A 12,789-nucleotide genomic window follows, 5' to 3' on the forward strand; every position below is an offset into this window, starting at 1 on the left:
ATGTAGATTCTAACTTTTTATTGGTGTTTAAAATCAAACTAGTAAAATTATTTCATTTTTTTCACAGTTTAAGACAAAGGATACTCTTGAAAATTAGTCATGCAATACACCAGTGGCTGATCTGCACAGCTTGCTGAAGATAGGAGGCATGAGGCTGAAAATCTGCCCTGGAACATGTCAGGGTGTCTGCAGAACAGTACTCTGCTAAGTGAAAACATTCCAGAGAGTGATTTTTCCATGCCTAGTCCATAATAATGTGGGACAAGCATGGCATGCAAAGGGGATAACTTAAATTTTCTCTTTTATTTTCCCTTCTGTCTTCTCCTCTGGGGAAATGGAAAGCTTGGGCCCAGATGGACAAAGTCATCATAGTAAGAAATATGCATATGACGTACAGAATTTTTTAAAAACATTTGCATTATATTTAAGGAATTGGTGCAGTGGCTTTGGACTAATGTGTGCTAGAGAAGTTTAAAGGAAAATTTAACATAGAAAAATATCCTCCTCACTTCCTCCTTTCCACATGGATAAGATGGGAAGGCTTTAATTGCATGAAAACTTAAGAGATATATTAGAAATGATTGTAGATAGGAAGATAAAAACAGTTCTGTTAGTCACTCTTAAGTGTGGTAAAACTCTACTGGTGGTATCTGAATCACTATTTTCTGTCTGTAAATTTTCTTTCAAAAGCATGTCACAAAGAAGGCCAGAAGCACTTCTTGTCAGTGAATTGGGTTGCAGCTACAAACGAATGTTCTGAAGTTCTAAAAGCTAACACTATGTACTGAGCATAATGAATTAATCTTATGACAAATTTCTTTAATTGAGTCTCACCTCTGTTTCTCTTCTTTCTCACACATGGAGTTTACACATGTTTTTCTTCCTTTCTCTCACTCTGTGAGATTAAAAAAAAATGTGTTTTATGCCTCTCTAAGACATTTGGGATCTATTTGCCATTTCTAATACACACTGAGATGACTTGACAGCAAAAAAGACACACCATTATGGAATCCTCTAACTATTTTCCTAAAACATGCCATTGTATTAATATTGTAAAAAAGAGCAAATTTTAAATGTGTTTACAGTGAGTGTGAAGAGTGGAACCAGTCATAATACTCCACCTACTAGACTTGCCTCATCGGAATGCAGAGCTAGTAAATGTTTCATGGTTCTGTCAGTGTCAATGAAGTTTATGGTCATGGCCTGAATACCAACCTAAATAGGGTTACCAGGTTTGGCAAATAAAAAATACAGGACACCTAGTTAAATTTAAATTTCTTTTGGTAAAAGAGAGTTTTACCACGTATTGCATTGTACCTTGAGTACTACATGAAACAAACTAAAGAAATTATTTATTGTTTGTCTGGCATCCAAGCTTAATTAAGTTTCCTGTAATTTGCCTGACAACCATAGATCTAAAACATTCACTAAGGGCTGTTCTCAGTAATATTAATCAGATTATCTCTCTGTAAGAAGAAAACACCACACACCAGATGTATGAATTAAACCCGTATTATTAATTTAAACAAAGTTATATTTTCCAGGGAGAGACTTGCTTAGTTCAGCAGGTGCAGTTTGCTAGAGGGAAAATCTGAAGGCAACATACCTCAGTGAATATATTTTTGTATGTTGATAACAATGCATTTCATTCAACAAATATTTATTGAGTGGTGACTATCCTTTGACAAACACTGTAAAAACAGCCTTGGTGTTTCCATGAAACAGAGGAAAAACAAATTTAGAAATGGTATGCATGTTTCTCATACACTGACAATTTATTGGTGTTCACATATATCTGTTCATAAGTCAACAGATTGCCTCCTTTTTTATTCAATACTAATTTTGAGTTACATGAATCACTCTGATAATCACATCAACACAAGAGTAGGTGATGTGAAAATGTAGGTGTGTGATGTAGCTTCACATCAACACAAGAGTAGGTGATGTGAAAATGCTTTTATATCTCACCTTGGTTCTTTTTTAAAAAAGTTTTAATTAGCTTTTAACAGATTCAGTGTGGTTTGTCTTCTCTCCCTCCCATTCTCCTTCCTTCTTTCTATTTTTTTGAGATAACATTTTAAATTTACATTAGAGTAAAAAGGATTAATACTTCACCAAATAAGAAGTTTAACAAGTAAAAAGCAAAATGATCTTAGTGTAGTGGGAATATAGACAGCAATTATAAACAATATTTGCATGGAAAAATGACCATTTCGCCCATATATAGTAAATTTTAAGTAATCACAGATCATTAAAACTATGTGAATATAACATTCCTAACCACTGGTTTGACAAAAGTATAAAACAGAGGTTTTCAAAACTATATTTGCAGCAATACTGATACAGGCTTTCCTTGTTATTTGCTTTAAATTTTAATTTCCACATATAAGGGAGATATGTGTTATTTGTCTTTCTGGGGCCAGCTCATTTCACTCAATAAGATGTCCTCCAGTTGTGTCCATTCTGCTGCAAATAGTATAATTTCAGTCTTTTTTATAGCTGATTAATATTCCATTGTGCATATGTATATATATATATATATATCATTATAGTTCTTATCATTCTTTATATTTTGAGAAATTTGTTATTTAGTGTTTCAAATTTTTACTAGCACTTAATATCTGTACACTTTTATGGGGTATAGTACAGTATTTCAACACATATACACAGTGTAAACCAATCAAATTGGGTAATTGGTCTTTCATATTTCTTGTCTTTTCTTTCTCTTTGGAGCTTACCAACTCATGTCTCCCATACGTAACTATAGACTACAGTCACCACACTGGAAAACTAAAATTAGTCACATCTATCTGTGTTGTGGTAACCATTATCCAGCCTCTTTCTACCCTGCCTCCCTCAACTCTTTCCAACTTCTAGTAATCATACTCTGTTTCCAGATTGACTATTTCTGTCTTTGCTTCCTCACATGAGAGAAACATAAGCCAGACACAGAAAGACAAATATCATATGTTCTCTCTCACATAACTCACTTTTTAATTATCACCTATCTTAGATGATTTTAGTCTAATTTTTGCATATGTGTGGTCTTGCTTCACAAATTTCAATTGTCTTATTATTTTGCTTTCTTAAAATCACTCATAGTATCTGCTTTACTGAACAAAGAATACATTTTAGTATGCTTGGAATTTTGCTCATAAACACTCTACATAACTGACTATTAATATCTATGTTGAATTATTCCTAAAAGTATGAAGAGCAACCATGGTAATCAAGAGAGATCTTCTTTGTGTTTATAGCCTTAACTTTTTTAATTCAACGGAAACTATACATATTTCTGCTAATTGACTTCATAAAGCAATCTGCAACATGGTTCCTGGATGAAAAATTACTCTATATCCATCAAACAAGAATCATCATTGGTAAATAGTATGTTGATTATTTTTTGTTTTAATGACATCAGTGATGGCTTAAATACCCAATGAAAATTAAACGTTAAAAGTTATCTAACAACCATGGTGAGACATGGCAACTGGGTAAGAAATGCAGAAAGTATTTTTGTTTGGATCCCTCATAACATCTTATGCTAGTGACTTTTCTATGAAATTACCACGTTCACATCTAATTTTTTTCTTTGACTTTTTTCACCATAACTTCACTTACTTATTTTGCAATGTTTCTAATAACACACTGAATTTTCTTTTAAAAGTTGTTCATTTTTTATACTTTCTTGAAGCCAAATTTCATTGAATACATTGCCCTTTTACTGAAATTGTTCTTTAACGAGTAGATCATCAATAATGTTAGTTGCTTTACATGTCATAAATCATTACTTAATTTTAATTAATTAATTTAAATTTAATTTAAATTATTTTTTCATGAGAGGGACCAAAGAGTCCTGTGTGTTAATTAAGATTGAGCAAAATATGGAGTAATTTAAAACTTGAGGGAACATTTTTGGGGAAGCTTTTGACCCCAAACACAAAGCAAAAGGAGATAAATCCTTTGCTGTGATTTTAAGTAGTGTGGAGCCTAAACAACATGATAAATGTGCTGACATTTACAGAGGCCCCAATTAGAGCCAAGATATCTTAATGCACTCTTTGGCATCTTGGAGCACACATTCTCTATATGAAAGACCTTTAGATTTATGGTGTGAATGCAGCCTACCATATGGGCCACAGCTCTTTTCTGTTTAGCACTTTCTTCCAGCATCTGTATGGATGTGCTCTTTTGTTTTGATCAATCCTCTCTTAATTATTTGTAGATTGCACATTTTTTTCTGAAAAGTCTTTCATCTATTTTCTTCTCATTCAAATCTTTCAGAATCCATTTGAAACATAACAGGAAAAATATTTCTACATATTCCACTATTCATAATATGAGTTCTTACATGAAACTAACCTACTCCCTTGTTTTTCCCATTAGCATTAAATATGTCTACTCACTGTTAAGTTTATTTCCAGGGAATGTGAATCAAGGATGTGGGGAAAATGGTAAATTATTTCTTATTAATGTTGTTCTGGATAACATTGACTATGGAGTAATTTTAATAGAAAATACTGCTTGAAGGATAAAAGAATAGAATTGTGTAATAAATACCATTTAAGAGCCATGAGGATATACAATTAATGCTTCAGTTAAGACAGATTTCCCAAATCAAAATGATTAAAAATATTTACAGACTCCTTTTAAATTGGGTCAGTTTATGATTTAATTTGGCAATCATAGTACATGTTAGTTGTTTAGATGATAAAAGTGTCATTAATGGAATAAAACAAATTAATTTGATGATGAATATTTCTAAATTATTTTGAAAAGATTGTTTTTACAATAATTAAAGCCATATTGAATTAACTTTAATTTTTCTTAAAACTATTTCTAATATATTGAATTTATGTAGCTAGATATCTCTTTTAAATCCAGATGGTATGGATTCATTTAAACAACACTGATATGTTACTTTGTCAAATCCTCTGTGATGTATGGATTCATAGGACTTCCTTTCACAATAGATTGTGATTCCTTTAAGTTATAATTATGATGATAAGTACATTGACATTATTTTTCAGTATTTATCAGGCTGTAAAACTTGTGAAATCTTTGGAAATGAACAAAACACGAAATCAAATTACTAAAGTGACATATAATTATTATTTTATATATAATTATCTTTGCTAATCTTGACTTTTATTTTCTTAAATTGAATTGAAGTTTAATCATTTCATATTAGGGGCCAGCACTGTGGCACAGCAGGTTAAGCCTTGGCTTATAGTACTATCATCCCATATGGACATCAGTTCAAGTCTTGACTGTTTCTCTTCCGATCCAGCTTCCTGCTAATTTGAGCCTGAGAAAGCATCGGAGGATGGGCCAAGTCCCTGGACCCCTGCAACCTCCTGGGAGATCCAGGCTTCAGCCTGGCTCTGCCCTGTCCATTGTGGCCATTTGCAGAACGCACCTGTGGATGGAAGATCTCTCTCTCCTTCTCTCTCTATAACTCTACCTTTGAAATGCATAAATACATTTTTAAAAAATGAAAAAAAATATAATAATGTCATATCCATTTTACTATAATTGTTTATTGTATTGTGTGATTACAATTTTTTTGTGATAACTAAAATTAGTGCTTTGAAATTGTGGGGAGCAATCCGGACTAGACTGAGTTACTGGAATTAAGACTTATTCTGTGCATCTGCTCTCCCACAATATGGCGCTGGGAGAGAAGTAAACAGCTTCCACACAGCTGCCTCCAGTTCAGCTAATAAACTGTAGGACTTGCTCCTGATTGGAGAGCAGCATGCTCGGCGTGTGGGCAGCCGAGTTAGGATTGGCGGAGGAGGACTATAAAGGAGGAGAGAGACGGCATGCACCAGGAACATCTATGGGGAACATCTAAGGGAACCCGTGCAGCCCCCGAGAGAACCGGCCGGCGGTGTGCCGCTCCCCTGCGGAAGTGGGGAATGCGGCCAGGGGGAACTGCCCTTCCACGGAGGTGGAAGGGATAGTAGCCAACCCAGGAAGAACCAGCAGCAAACCCGGGGAGGGCCGAGCAGACCAAAGAACAGCCCAGGGTCCTGTGTCGTTCCTCCACGAAGAGGGGGAGCGACATAATGGTGCCGTGACTCGGATATGAAGCCTAGGCAGGGTTTAGTGTCGTTCCTCCACGAAGACGGGGAGCGACATAATGGTGCCGTGACTCGGATTAGGAAACCTAGCTCGGATAGGAAACCTGACTCGGATAGGAAACCTAGGACGGATATGAAACTTAGGAGGAAAGAAACGGGAAGAACTGGGAAAATACCGGAGAGAGAGACTAGCAAACAGCCTAGGGAAAAGCCGGACGAAAAGGGTGCCGGAAGAAGCTATTGAAAGCCTAGGCATAGACTCAGATACGGACTACGGGGGGAAGCTGGGAGAAATCTCTAAGGTCGAAAGCGAAAGTGAAAGCGAGAACAAACAGACTCGGACGCGGACTGTGGGGAGAGGCCAGGAGAAATGAGGGAGGAGTATTGTTGGAGGAAAGCTTGGGGAAACATACCGGGTAGAGAAAAATGTTAGGGAAATTGAAGCCGTGGGGGGCAGGCCAAGGCGGAAACGGAAGCCACTTTGGGGTTCTCAAGTTAGCCCGGGAATAGGGGGCGAAAAGTTGAAACCAGAAGCTGAAACGGAAGCCAGATCGTGGGGCGGAGATGTATGCTGGGTTGAATTCGCCAGGCTAGCCCGGGGAACTTAGATTGAATGCTAGTGGCGGACACGTAAGCTACGCTGTGTTACTCGCGGAAGCCGCCGCGTGCAGAGAGCACGGGGCGTGAATAGATAGGGAACGGGGCTGGCGCGAGGCCGTGGTGCAGATGCGAAGGGCATGGAGACCGCGGAGCGCGCGAAGCCAAGCCGCGCAAAGCCGGGAAGCTGCGCAGATGAAAGAGGCGCGGGCTGAAGCGGCTCAGCCAGGAAGCAGCCGAGAAGTAGCCTCGGGGCGGGCAGCGGGAAGCTGCGGGGATAAGAGAAACAGAAGTTTAGAAGTAAAAGAGAAATAGGAATGCTGGAAGATAGAAGTAAAATGGGAGAAATAGGAATGCCCGGAGATAGAGAAATAGAGAAATAGAAAGGCCTCCCTACAACACTGCAATGTGAGAGCTTGGATTCGGTCTGCCTGATTAAGTGAGGCGATGAGCACGATGAGCACCTGGGCGGCTAGCAGCTTATGCGCCGCAGGTCACCGAAGACAGGCACGAATTAACATCAGTAAGGCCTCCCCACAAAAAGGCAATGAGAAGGCTTGGATTCGGTTTGCCTGATAGAGCTTGTAAGCCCCTGCAGGCAGAGCAGAGCATGCGCTGCGGGGCACCGAACACAGGCACGCATCAGCGCCTAAAAACCTCCTCATAACATGGCGAAGAGAGGACCCGGATTCGGTTTGCCTGATTGTAAGAACCTGTGGCAACTCTAGCAAGTAGAGCAGAGTGTGTGCTGCAGGACACCGAAGACAGGCGCGTATCAACGCCAAAAATAAAAAGAAAGGGGGATCTGTGGGGAGCAATCCGGACTAGACTGAGTTACTGGAATTAAGACTTATTCTGTGCATCTGCTCTCCCACAATATGGCGCTGGGAGAGAAGTAAACAGCTTCCACACAGCTGCCTCCAGTTCAGCTAATAAACTGTAGGACTTGCTCCTGATTGGAGAGCAGCGTGCTCGGCGTGTGGGCAGCCGAGTTAGGATTGGCGGAGGAGGACTATAAAGGAGGAGAGAGACGGCATGCACCAGGAACATCTATGGGGAACATCTAAGGGAACCCGTGCAGCCCCCGAGAGAACCGGCCGGCGGTGTGCCGCTCCCCTGCGGAAGTGGGGAATGCGGCCAGGGGGAACTGCCCTTCCACGGAGGTGGAAGGGATAGTAGCCAACCCAGGAAGAACCAGCAGCAAACCCGGGGAGGGCCGAGCAGACCAAAGAACAGCCCAGGGTCCTGTGTCGTTCCTCCACGAAGAGGGGGAGCGACATAATGGTGCCGTGACTCGGATATGAAGCCTAGGCAGGGTTTAGTGTCGTTCCTCCACGAAGACGGGGAGCGACAGAAATGAGTATCTTTTAGGCAAAAACAGGCATGAAGGAATTGACGGCATATACACTATGAAATTATTTTATAAATAAAATATACAGTACCAAGTGTTTTAATGCAATACTTGCTATTTTAGGCCACATATTTAACATACTTAAAATATATTATATTCTTTATGATAAGTATTCATGTACACAGAAGAAACTATTTGATTTTTTTGAAGTACGATAAGAATTTATGAATATTACTAAACAATTTAGATACCAGAACTCTTCAATGTTTTATTATTTCTCTAAATTTTACTCATTAACCCTCTTAAAATTCATTGCAATTGTTTGGGAAATTCATTTTTATCTAATTTTCTCAAATTATTCAATATTTTCCCATTGAAATACTAACTTTTAAAAAGATTTATTTATTTATGTGAAAGTCACAGCAACAGAGTGACAGAGAAACTAGGAAAGACGGAAAGAGAGAAAACTTCCCTCCTCTGGTTCACTCCCCAAATACCTATGATGCTTGAGGCTCTACCAGGTGGAAACCATGAGCTCAGAATTTCAGCAGGATATCCTACATGGCTGACAGAGACCCAAGAATTTGGTCCATGATAGGCTCCCTTACAAAACCGAATGGAAATGGACTTGCCAGGAATCAAAGCAATTTGATATGGGACGCATGTATCCTAAATAGACAACCTTCTGTACCACAAAGCCTGACCTGAAATGCCAGCTTTTTAACTTATATGTACTCGTTTGTGTAAGTTACTGGTGAAGATTGTAATCATATATGAATAGAATAAAAAGTTTAGGGAAAACATAACTGACTTGGGATTTGCAACTCAAATGAAGAGGGTAGCAGTGTGCAAGCAAGGTGGCACAGAAAGATAAAACAAATAGGTTAAGTAGTAAGAGTCCACTGACAGCTTTGATTGCACTGAAAATCTTTGAAAGAAAAAATTAAATATCATTTTCTAATAATAAATTCTTGATATTTTGAATATTTCTCTGCAGATGTATGAGAATATTCACAAATTTGAGTAAGGATAGAATTACAGTATGTTTGTTTTAATGTATAAATATTTGACAGCCATCTTTTTTCATATTACACTTTTTACTCATGAACTTTTCATGTACCCTTCTTATATAGCTATATTTTGCGGGTATTCTTCAAGGCAGGAGGCTAGGAACCTTATCTTACTTAAATCTTAAAACAGTTGGACCTGATGAGGCAAGCACCATTTGTGGCCCTTCCACAGCCCCTCTTGATACCACACAGCCAGGGACCCTGTGTGGGTTACTGTGGCCCCAGGAGGGCGCTTGGCTTGAGCAACATCAGTTGTGAGGCAGCAAAGTGGAAGCAAGAGAGTTTTATCAAAGGCAGCAGCAAATAGCTGGCTACTCCACAGAGCATCCCCAGGTGCTTTTCTGCTCCCATGTGGAGCCTAGCAAGTGCATGCTAGTATCTGGGCAGAATATTCAGCTTATTTTGGGGAAAGGGGCAGTGATATGCAGCAATTAGGGATCCACCTCTTCCCTCTCCTTGTAGGTTTTCATGGAATTGTCAACCACCAAGATGCAAGGGGGAGTGATTTTTGCTATGCTAATGTATCATCAGGCTAAAGGTTGGGTAACAGTCAGTCTAGAAGCCATGTTGGATCTGGCTGGTCTGAGCCAGTTTCTGGGTCGGTTTCCTGTTGCTGTGCAGTTGAAGCAAGACCTTGTTCTTTCTTAGCCTACTTTCTCACCTGGTGGGTGAGAGTGGTGACTGTCACATTCTGTTCTGCTTGGGCCTTACTCTTGATTTCCACTGCGTGAACAGGTCATGGGCTCCCCACCTCGGAGCACCAGAGGCCAGGAATGAATTGCTGCAGAAGGGACACCTCTTCCCCCAAGCACACCTGCTAAGGGGAGTCTGAGTAGGCATAACCAGCTCCCCTTCCACTCAGCTGGAATAGATCTGAGGCACAGATTCTGCAGTCACTCCACCAGGTTCCCAGTAGGATTCAGCTCCAACTGCCCAAAGTGGCAACCAGCTTGATAACACCCACTACTGGCCATCTTCCCTTCCCTATCCCCTAGTAAATTGTCTATACCAGAAAAAAAGAAAGAGAGAGCTGTATACTGTGGAGGAATGCCTGCTTTAGATCTAATCAAATCATAGTAAAAGTCGTAGGTAATAATATAGCATATATTATATAATATATAATATAGGACCTATCTAGAAGATACACAATCTATGTAGAGGAAGTGTTTTCAGACAATAGTATCTCCCTTTTTTTAATTGAATATGAAAGGCAGGATAAGGGAGAGACAGAGAGAGTCCTTCCATCTGTGGTTCACTCTCCAAATGGCAACAACTGTCAGCAGGAGCTGGGTTGGTCCAAAGCCAGGACCCAGGAGCTTCTTCCAGTTTTCCCACGTGGATGCAGTGGCTCAAGCACTTGGGCCATCCTCTGCTGTTTTCCCAGGCACATTAGCAGGGAACCGGATGGGAAGTGGAGCAGCCGGGACTTGAACCGGTGACCTATATAGGATGCTGGTGACACAGGCAGTGGTTTTTACCTGCTAAACCACAGCTCTGGCCCCCATAAGATCCCGTAACAACCTTCATATCTCCAAAAAATGTAATTAGATTTAGTAGATCAAAGATAAAACTTTTTCATTTATTTTGTACTCATATATTGACAGCATCATAAAATTTGTTAGTATTATAGGGAAAGATTAATAATGATTTCAACTTAAGCTAGTTTATCAAATAGTGAATATGACTTATAGAAAGTTGGAAATGCATAGAAATGTATAATGATCATAACAAAAAGGGTTACCTATAGTCCCACCATCCAGTTACAATAATAATTGCTTGGTTTTAGTGAATAATTAGTTAATAATTTAGCTAATATTAATCATTTGGGTTTTAATCTTTTTTCTCTGTGTGTCTATATGTATGTCTCTGTACATATGTATATTTGTGCATATTTTCTTTTCAGTAAAACATGATTGTCTTATGTAGTTGCATTTGTTACATCATAATTACATCTCTTGTTGAGGTATAATAATGTACCTCAGTATTTCAAGATGTTTAGGAGCACAGGCTGTTGATTCTGATTGTCCGGGAAGGAGTCTAGGTTCATTGATTGCTAGCTGTGTGGACCTTGCAAGTTCAAGTGTCTCTCAAACCTCCGATTCTTATTTGCTAATATGAGAAAGCAGAATAATAGTAACATGCAGCTTACAGGTTAAATGGGATGATCCATGTGAAATGTTTGTTTCATGAAATATTTATTTTTGCTTTTGAATGAGATTTTTGTGAGCCATCATTGATACATGCTTTAATTATACGTGCATCCTGTTGTTTCTCAGAGAATTCTTTGCTTAGTTATAGGGCAGTATATTTGAGGAGACATCAAAAATTTCATGGAAAATACATATTATGAAAAAATATGCATGGATTCCAATCTTTGCATCAAATTATGCATATTTATTTGCTATTTTTAATATATTTTTGAGATAGCATATTTTTAGTATACATTACAATCAAAGGCTTAATGGCTCCGCTAAATAAAGAGTTCAACAAATAAAAAGGAACTATAGAAAAGCAGGAAAATAGGCAAGCCCTATAAATTATAATCAAATGAAAACATGTTCAACTTCACTCATATTTTTTAATAAAAGCAATCATTAATACTACAGTAGCATGCAATTCCTATAATTTTGAGAAAATTATGATTTAATTCCATTTTCCATGAGCTTTTATAGAATTTTTTTTTTTTTTTTGACAGGCAGAGTGGACAGTGAGAGAGAGAGAGACAGACAGAGAGAAAGGTCTTCCTTTTCGCCATTGGTTCACCCTCCAATGGCCACCGCGGCCGGCGCGCTGCGGCCGGTGCATCGCGCTGATCCGATGGCAGGAGCCAGGTACTTATCCTGATCTCCCATGGGGTGCAGGGCCCAAGGACTTGGGCCATCCTCCACTGCACTCCCTGGCCACAGCAGAGAGCTGGCCTGGAAGAGGAGCAATCGGGACAGAATCCGGTGCCCCGACCGGGACTAGAACCCGGTGTGCCGGCGCTGCAAGGCAGAAGATTAGCCTATTGAGCCACGGCGCCGGCCGCTTTTATAGAATTTTTAAATGTTGCTATACTAAATTTAAAAAGGCAGCAATGATTAATTTTTAGTGTAGCCATTTACTCAAGACAATAAAATCTTGAAGGGAGAAACTGAACAGCAAACAACAACAAATTAACAACTCACTGAAATAGAATGGATTAGGAAAACATTTTAACTAAGAATATCTTTATTATATCTTTAACATAAAATGCATATTAAAATATAAAAATATAAGATAAAGATACAAAATATCTTTAAAATATCTTACATTTAAGTGGAATCACTTTCTTTTATGTTATGTTTGCTATTTCTAAAGGAAAATCTGTTACCTTTTGTGACAAAATAGATTAAATCATCATTATTTATAATCTGAATTTCCAGAATGTGGTCAAGAGTTGCAACTAGTTTCTTAACCTGCTTGATAGAAAATGTAACAGTTAATGAAGCATAGAACATTGTGTAAAATTGTGTTCCTAGTCTAACACAGCAGTTAATGTTTTACTGACTTAAATGTTTTCCTTTTCATGCTTACTGAGTCCCTTAAATCCCATGATTCAAAGAAATTAATTAACTGAAAGAGTTACTATTTGCAAGCATGTCACTTCTGGGAATTAATGTGTCTACAATAAAATCTATGTCACTTTTTACACCAATTAATATTA

This window comes from Oryctolagus cuniculus, chromosome 4 (genome assembly GCF_051225735.1).
Source record: "Oryctolagus cuniculus isolate XC-2025 breed Fujian yellow rabbit chromosome 4, ASM5122573v1, whole genome shotgun sequence".
In the NCBI taxonomy this organism is placed as follows: Eukaryota; Metazoa; Chordata; class Mammalia; order Lagomorpha; family Leporidae; genus Oryctolagus; species Oryctolagus cuniculus.